Source organism: Colobus angolensis, unplaced genomic scaffold, assembly GCF_000951035.1.
Source record: "Colobus angolensis palliatus isolate OR3802 unplaced genomic scaffold, Cang.pa_1.0 Scaffold183, whole genome shotgun sequence".
NCBI classification, from domain to species: Eukaryota; Metazoa; Chordata; class Mammalia; order Primates; family Cercopithecidae; genus Colobus; species Colobus angolensis.
In genome coordinates this window covers 1754483-1762063 of record NW_012114966.1, presented here as the reverse complement: position 1 = coordinate 1762063, position 7581 = coordinate 1754483, and positions in this window count along the sequence as shown.

The following is a 7581-nucleotide window of genomic DNA, read 5'->3' as shown; positions in this document are numbered from 1 at the left end:
TATTGTGAGTAAATTCGTTTATATATTTTTTTAGTATTTGTTCATGTCTGTAAATGAGAGCACAAATAACCACGCAATTGAACACACATTTGAAAATATATTTTATTACATGATTAAGGCTGTTTTTTAAAGATAAAATTCCAATTAAAAGCTCACAGAATCCTAGTGTTTTGTGGAAGGTCATTCAGAAGCATCAAAAGGATTATGAAATTTGGGACTAGCCAGGTGCTTCTCCATGGAGGCCGGAGGGTTGTCACAGATTCATGCAGATGCCATTGGAAGTGATCTGTGTAGTGAGAGAGAACAAAGAGCAGAGGATACCCCAATGCTTTCTGTTTAATGGCCAAGCCAAACTAGTACTGAACAGGCATGAAGTGTTGAGCCTGTGAACACTGTGACAAATGCCACAACTATGAAAAGCTCCCCAGACCCCCCAATAAAGGGGAAAACAGGCAGGCCCTATCTGGACAGGCTTGGATTGGCAGGGCTGGGGTGGGCGGCACAGATACAGGCTGGAACCATCTATCCGGGGGCATTCAGGAGCATTCCCTGGAGAGTTTCAGGAAGAGAAAGCAGGCATGTGGTTTTCTTGTTGGATGTGGCTAGATGGGATGCGAAGATAGAAAGTAACTAGGGTTAGGCCGGACGCGGTAGCTCATGCCCGTAATCCTAGCACTTTGGGAGGCAGAGGCGGGCAGATCACCTGAGGTCAGGAGTGAGAGACCAGCCTGACCAACATGGTGAAACCCTGTCTCTACTAAAAATACAAAAGTTAGCCGGGCGTGGTGGCGGGTGCCTGTAATCCCAGCAACTTGGGAGGCTGAGGCAGGAGAATCGCTTGAACCCAGGAGGCGGAGGTTGCAGTGAGCCAAGATCGCGCCATTGTACTCCAGCCTGGGGACAAGAGTGAGAATTCGTCTCAAAACAAACAAAAAAACTAAAACAAAACAAAAGAAGTAACTAGGGATCAAATGGCCCGTGGCAACATTTGGAGAAAGGGAAAGTGGCCACTGAGAAAATGGCCCTATCTACAGCTGTGTAGGAATTTAGGACAGAGAAGTAACAAGAGTGATCTAAGCAGCACTGGAAACATAGGGGGATGGGGAGGTGTAGAGAGGCCAGCAAAGAAGACATGGAAAGGGCAAGGAAAGTAGCAGAGAATGTAAGGCCAATGCAGAAAGAAACAAAGCAAAGGATAAGAAGTTCAAAGGCTGCTTTGAAGACCTAAATCCATACAAAGATCGTATATGGCAAGTCTTGTAATGTAATACAAATGGATTAAGCAAAAAAGAGGCCAGAGTTTCAGCCTACAGAACTCAGGAAAGGAAATGAGAATCAAAGTTTATTGAATTTATAAAGTGTTTTGATGTTGCTGAGTGTTGAAAAATTATTTGCCGGGGGAGGGAGACTTCGGTTGCTTGGTGGTAAAGATCGCAAAATAATCCCTTTTATAGTAATCTGTGAAGATGAAATGAACATGTATATAAGTTCCTACATAAACATATGATAGTATTACCAGAAAAGCAAGAGTAAACCGTATTCTCATCTGGGCTGCAGGAATTTAGGAGGATAAGAACGGTCTGATTTATCAGGGATGGCCTAATGACATTTAGGAAAGAAGGAATGAGGAAAGGCAGGGTTTATGACAGCTATATGGTCCTGAGAAGGAAATGAATTCCCTTGATTTGAATTATAGGTTTGGGCTTTTCATGTCCTGCCCTTAGACCCAATACTCTAGCTGATCAGCTGTGAAGAGCTGTTAGCCAGATGCTGGGCACTTTACCTCCCTAAAAATGGCCCTGTGAGAAAATATTCCAGCACATGGATTAGAAAACCAAAGCTTGGATGGGGCATGCAAATGACCCAAGATTACACAGCCAGTAAATGGGGAGCGAGGGCTCAAGCCCTAGGCTAACAGTCGCAAGTCCCCTTGGCAGCTGGTTTTATAGGTCCTGGCCGCATAGAACCCTGAGATGTTCCCCCTCCATCCTTTTGGCCCTTTTTGGGGTGGCCTCTTCAAGTGGTAGTAATCTCTCCTTTGAGGGCATTTGGTTTTGCAAACATCTTTAAAAGTGCCCTTCTGGGGAAAATTAAGTTCGCAGCAAGCTTGAAAAGTATAAAAAGCTTCTTCCATCACTATGCAAACAAAGCAGAAAAACATTACATATTAAGATTTCTTGGACAGGAAAGGACTTTGTCTCCTACTAGTCTCCTCCCAGACTAGAATCTCCTTGTGTTCAGGGGTTGTCTTGTACAAACCTTTGTATATACTATATCCAGCATAAGGTCATGTATAACTGGCTAATAACATAGTTTTTATCAAACAAAGGCCCAAAACAACTATATGCAAGAAGGCAGAGCACAATTATTTATAATATATAGAAACTATATTTTTCAAAGTAGAGCATCACTTCTAACACAGGTGATTATACAAATTCCAACTGCAATTCTTTCTGAGGGGAATAAAATACTATGGATGGAGGCAAAGCCAAGGACACATAGAATTTGAAGATGTAGGGAACGTTTCTTGGCTTCTCTTTAGCTGTCTGATGTCACCAAAGAAGTGGGCTGGCTTAGATAAACTAATGACCTCTGTTTGGCCCTGCGTTCCTAAAAATTTTATGGGAAGGTCACTAATAAACTAAGTGTGTAAATGCTCCACCATCTAGTTAAAAAATAACTGCTACTGGAGCTGACTTATATTACACATTTTCTGCAAAACACATTTACTTACCTTTCCTTCTAATGAAATACACCCAGCAATAAATAAAAGGCAGTAAAAAGTATCCATGGCTTGCTATTAAACTTGAAATATTTTTAACGACAGGTTTTAGTATACTGTTTTTGGAAGGATCAGGTATTTGAAAATAAGCACCCAATGAGGACATGATTAAGATTGGCACCAAGGTACAAATATAATAATTTGTCCCAAGTACAGTGTCTATACTCAGAGAATTTAAATGTCTACCCATGAAAGATCAGATTGCACTTTAAAATGGCCAATACACTTCTAGCAATGAGTCACTTGTATAAAAATGCCACTATAAAGCATATTATAGTCTTTTTGGGTTTGTTTTTGTTTTTTCAAGTTTAAACTACAGTCTAGTGGATTTAGTTCTTCATGTTTTTGCCTAAGTGCTACAATGGCAGGGAAAGAGGCTTTGGAATTTCAGATTTTTTTTTCTTTTTTGTAAAGAAAACCTCTCAAGAGGGTATCCAACCACTTTTTGGAGACATAAACATAGGTAAAGCAAAGTGACCCAAATAAAAGAAGAATATATATATATATACATTCTTAAATATATTCTTCAATTTAGGCCAATTCTCTTTTACGGGCTCCTTGCAATTAGCTGGCAATCTTGTCCTGTGGGTCTGAAGGATTAAAGAAGGAGCAAAGAACAAAAGGAACTGATCTGCTCCACTCCTCCATCGGTCCTTTCTGAACAAATCAGACTTCATCTCCTCCAGCACCTCCTTACCACCTCATCTTCTTTCCCTTACCCATAGTCCCTTAGGGGAAGGACTGTTAACATGAGAAAATGCTACATAAATGAAATTCCTTCAGAATCAACACAGGTTTGAAAATGGTTCCAGAAACTAGAGGTGGTTTTTATGGTTTTCTCATTTTGGAATTCTGCGCAAAGCACAGTTTTGGATCACTGGATGTTTAAAAAATATGTAGCAGTAGGTAATAAGCCACCCAAATTAAGTTTACAAGAAGTTTTGATGTACTCCTTTCCCTCTTGCAGACAACTGAGGACAATGCTCCCAGCAGGTCACTACATTAAAGGAAGCATAGCCTGGGAATGGCACACATGACATCTATTGAGCTTACTGTTCCATCTGTCACTGACATGGGCCACATACAAATCTCTAGAGTTCTTGGGGTCTCTAAGGGGCCTGCTAATCCATTGCTTTTCCTTTACCCTTAAGCCATTCCAAATAGGAGGATCTATTCTGTTTAAAGACTTCCAAGGAAGAGTCCACAATCACTTAACCAATACTTAGAAATTAATTTCCCTGTGGCCTTTCCCCATTGCTCTGAATGCACATTCCTTCCTATAGTCCTGCTGTTCTGAAGACGAACATATTGTGGCCATGAGCTTTAAGACCTATATAAAGACAAAATAATTCTCAATCTCACCCAACCATCAATTCCATGATTTTTCTTTTAAGATGGAGTCTCACTCTGTTGCCCAGGTTGGAGTGCAGAGGCACAATCTTGGTTCACTGCAATCTCCGCCTCCGGGTTCAAGCAATTCTCCTGTCTCAGCCTCCCAAGTAGCTGGGGACTATAGGTGGGCACCACCACATCTGGCTAATTTCTGTATTTTTAGCAGAGACAAGGTTTTGCCATGTTGGCCAGGTCTCAAACTCCTGACCTCAGGTGATCCTCTTGCCTCGGCCTCCTGAAGTGTTGGGATTACAGGCGAGAGCCACCACACTCAGCATTCATCAAATTTTTTTTTTTTGAGACGGAGTCTCGCTCTGTCGCCGAGGCTGGAGTGCCGTGGCACGATCTTGGCTCACTGCAAGCTCCGCCTCCTGGGTTCACGCCATTCTCCCGCCTCAGCCTCCCAGGTAGCTGGGACCACAGGTGCCCGCCACCATGCCTGGCTAATTTTTTTTGTATTTTTAGTAGAGACAGGGTTTCACCATGTTAGCCAGGATGGTCTCAATCTCCTGATCTTGTCATCCACCAGCCTCGGCCTCCCAAAGTGCTGGGATTACAGGCATAAGCCACCGTGCCCAGCAAAATTTTTTAATGAAAAATTACTTCATAATTTATAAAGTGTAGATACAAATGTACCGCACTCAACCTTCTTCTATGGAAGTGAAGATGAGAGATAAGTACTTACCCATTATCCTTGCCCTCATTTGGAAGCTGTGTGGAACTGCTATAGAAACTAAGTCTATCTTTAATTCAATGAGGTGGACATTGGGAAAAAAAAAAAATATATATATATATATATATATAAATAATTCCAATACCTAAATCTAGAGAACTGCTAAATCAGAGAAGAGCTTATGGACAACAAAAACAGGTTATACAGATTCAACTCACTTCACACACAGTCTCAGGGACAAAATATATAATTAACCAAAAAGAGGGAAAAAAGATGATTTTTGTCCTACAGACATCCATGCGCATACAGATCTAGGGCTTGAGAGAGTCACTGAGTCAAACCTAGAAAAATATGTACTACTAATTTTGCTTCTTCAGGTCACCAGTGCCCACTATTTTCATCAACTATACAGTACCAAAGCATACTAGTAATAAATAAAAATACATAAAAAGTAATAAATAGTTGGTGAAAATGTTGATCCATCTGATTTCTCTGCAATCACTGATTTATCTGCAATCTGTTAAAATATAAACTGGAAATAAATCAAATACATGAAAATCCTCAGTGTTGATAATCAGAGAAAAAAGCAACATATTAAAATGACATCCAAACAGAGGAACTGCCAAATACGGCCTATGAAATGTTCTGTCAAAATAAAGATGTGGAATCAGGAAGCAGATGGCAAAATTCTTTCTAAAACCCCACTTAAGTAGCATTTTAGGCATTTCTGACGGTTCTGCAAATGAAAAGAGAGGGAAGTTTCATCAAGAATAACTCTAGCCCAGTTATGATGATAGGTTGCTCCAATCCTCTCCAACTTGGCACAGGAAGTATCTGGCTTAAATGGGGGAGGGGAAGTGACAGGCAAAGCAGCTCTCAGCAGGGGACACGAATGCAAACCCAACTATGCAAGGTGAAAATCACTCTAGCTTTGGCATTTTGGATGAATTTTATTAGAATCAGGTTGGGTTTCATAACCAGAAGGCAGAACTTCCTTAGTTTTATGCTTTTTCTAATAATGCTTTGTCAAGGAAATCATCTCTATTTTAGAGATTTCTTTTAGATTTTTGACCTATTTTCTTGTTTCCCAGGCTGCGTATATCACTCGTGAACCTTCCAGACAACTGAAGAATGACAATGAATACTGCCATCTTCCCAGAGCTCCAGCACTAATCTTTGTTAAGACTTAGAGGAAACTACCTTTCTCAGTTTCGATGTCTATGAATCTGCAATCACTAATGAATGGGGAAAAGTCTGTGAAACATTTCCTATATAAATGATTAAAATTAGCTGCTTTTAGAGCAGAATGAACAACATACAAAGCAGGTTGGACAACTTCTATTTCACACAATTGCATCTCAGTTTCTGACCTAGGTAAAATCCTGCATAAATGCAGGAGAATCCTCTATATTCATATGTTCTGTATTCAGGTTTAAGAGATGTGCATTTACATTTACATTTTATTAATTCATCAACTGATAAGCCTAAGAATTAAAACTCTCAAAATCAGAAGACAATGCTTTTTGGTGAAGAAAAAAAGAAACAGGCTTTAGTAAAAACAGGTATAAAAATTAACCCAAAACCTTTGAGTAATGTATTTATCCTACAAGTAGAAAATTCCGAGAATAAGTGGAGGACTGAGGGGATTAAAATGCCATGCAGTAGATGGACTATTTCAGATTTTATAGTCAGGGAAACTGGCCTTGGGAGGACAGTTCGCAATTCATATACTTTACATAAGAGCAGTTCTTTCCATAGGTCACAAAGTTGTAGGTGATACAATAAACTGGGTTATAAAATAGCTTCTTTTTAGAATGGAGATGATACAAAATCAATTTCTACAACCATCATTTCCTCCTGAAAACCTCTTTTACGTTCAACCTAAACTTACTCTCCCCTTTGGGAATTCCCAGTGTATTTCTTTGAGATGTCTTCCACGTTAATAGCAGGGCCTACGAAGAACCAACATGCAGACGCTACTTGTCAAAGAGCGCTTTCTGTAGGTAGTCTAAAAGAACACAACTATACACAAACACAAATGTGTACAGGTATATGCAAAAGGAAAAAGGAGATGCAAGAGTACTGTACTACTGCTTTAACAAATGCTCTCACCCAATCCACCTTATCCATCTTATAGGCTAGAAATACTATTTAGGCTTTAAAATATGCAAAAAAAAAAAAATCTTTTTAAATATACAAACCATCTGTGGAAGCAGATTTTGCCTTCTGCTATGACCCTCATCATCCCTCAAATCATATTCTAAAAGCCTGAGAGGTGAAAATCTTCTAAATAGCTGAACCACCCACAGAACCTGAAAATTATTATACATTTTGCACATGATTCACCTATATTCACCACTGAGGTTTAACCAAGAACCAGATTCAGGTAGGTAATAGGGGTCACAATTACTTTTTCATAAAATATACCCTCCCACTGGCCAGGTGAGGTGGCTCACGCCTGTAATTCCAGCCGGCTGAGGCAGGCGGATTGCTTGAGCCCAGGAGTTCAAGACCAGTCTGGGCAACACGGCAAAATCACGTCTCTGCTAAAAATACAAAAATTAGCCGGGTGTGGTGGCACATGCCTGTAGTCCCAGGTACTTGGGAGGCTGAGGTGGGATGACTTGAGCCTGGAAGGTGGAGGTTGCAGTGAGCTGAGATCACAATACTGTACTTAAGCCTGGGCTACAGAGCGAGATCCTGTCTCAAAAAAAAAAAAAAAAATAAGTAAACG